The sequence below is a fragment of the Chiloscyllium punctatum genome, unplaced genomic scaffold (assembly GCF_047496795.1).
Source record: "Chiloscyllium punctatum isolate Juve2018m unplaced genomic scaffold, sChiPun1.3 scaffold_554, whole genome shotgun sequence".
Lineage (NCBI taxonomy): Eukaryota > Metazoa > Chordata > Chondrichthyes > Orectolobiformes > Hemiscylliidae > Chiloscyllium > Chiloscyllium punctatum.
The window spans coordinates 45,001-46,596 of NW_027310288.1; the positions used below are offsets into that span (position 1 = coordinate 45,001).

General features: G+C 66.5%; 1 non-coding gene across 1 annotated transcript; it reads right to left on the reverse strand.

The window, feature by feature from the left end:
• Nucleotides 1–839: 839 nt before the first annotated feature.
• Nucleotides 840–993, reverse strand: LOC140473220 (5.8S ribosomal RNA). Its single transcript, XR_011958177.1, has one exon. It is a non-coding gene; the product is annotated as a 5.8S ribosomal RNA (ribosomal RNA).
• Between the last annotated feature and the right edge of the window lie 603 nt (nt 994–1,596).

Sequence of the window (1,596 nt, forward strand, 5' to 3'; positions counted from 1 at the left end):
CGATGGCCAGGAGGACCGTGCGGGGGTCGGCCGACGGCGTGGTAGGTGTGCCTGCACGGTGACGGAGCACACACCACGCCCGCCAACCCCTCCGTACCTCCCGAGACCGGTGGCAGGACGGAGCGGAAAACGTGCGGACTGAACGGGAGAGCCAAGAGCCAGCGATCCACGCGCGTGCGACCGTCCAAGTCACAGCGTTCGACGAAAACCTCCTCCCTCGGCCAGGCACTCGGCGCCAGCAGGGGAGACAGGATCAGACGCCCCGCCGGCCACTTAAGGCCGAGGACGAACCACGAGACGGGCGGCTGCAGCAGCGGGCGGCCTGCAGCTCCCAGCACTCTCAATCGATCAACCATCGAGTCGGGTCAGCGTGTCAAACCGGCGAGCTCCACGGTCAGGCCGGCGGCGCACCAGCACCGGACCTCCGCGGCTCCCTTCACTCTTTCCACTGCCAGCCAACCGAGAGACGGACCCAATGCGGACGTGCAGAGCTTAGGCAGACCCCCCACTGGAGGCTCAACACTTCGTGGCAGCTCCGTGTCCCAGAGACCAGGAGGGTTGGCACACACACACAGTGTGAACCACCGACAGCCATTCTGGGACCGGTGACAGCCGTGCTGGCCCCACTGCCACGACACAGACGGACGCCAGGCCGCGCTCCCCGGCGGGGGGATGGCGTCGAGCCTGACGAACGGAATGTGCAGGGTGGGGGGGAAAGGCCAAGCGCTCCGACGCCGGAGGGCTCCGGAGTCTGAACTTAGGGGGACAAAGAGGACGGGTCCTCTGCGACACCCCAGCCGCGCTCTCGCCAGCCAAGGCGAGTGCGATTGATTGCCAAACGACCCTCAGACAGGCGTGGCCCCGGGAAGAACCCGGGGCCGCAAAGTGCGTTCAAAGTGTCGATGATCAATGTGTCCTGCAATTCACATTAATTCTCGCAGCTAGCTGCGTTCGTCATCGACGCACGAGCCGAGTGATCCACCGTCAAGAGTTGTCTGAGTTTGTTTTAGGTCTCTCCCTCGCCAGAGGAAAGCGACCCGGACCGCACATACGCTCCCCACCTTGAGCTACAGCCACCTGCACGCCGGCGTGCGGGCGGAGCAGGGTGGCGTGAAGCGATGGGGAGCACCATCCTGGTGCGGCCCGCAGAAACATACGTCTATTGGGGGGAGGAGGACAGGGCGCCCAAGAGGCGATGCGTGCCCCAACGCACCGCAGCGACGGAGGCAGGATCACCGCCACCATGTCGCCCGCCTAGTATCACGAGGCGTGCAGCAGCTTTGCCCTAGGAAAAGCAGAGGCGGGAACGGGCACCGGCCATCGGTTCGGCAGCGTCACTGACGCGTGCACGTGGCGGCGTGTCGGCGAGCGGACTTCCTGCGAGGAGGCGGGGGCGGCACTCGCCCGAGCAGACGCCCGCCCGGCCCAGCCACCGCCGAGGTGGACTGGGAGTCGCGGCAACGGCTCGTCATACTCGTTCCCACACTCACAGCGCAGCTTGCCCGCAAGCCACCGACCACCGATCGACGCCAGGCGCCCCGACCGAGAGCGGGATCGCTCGTTCGCCCTGCTGGCAGTTCGCTGGGGATCACTACT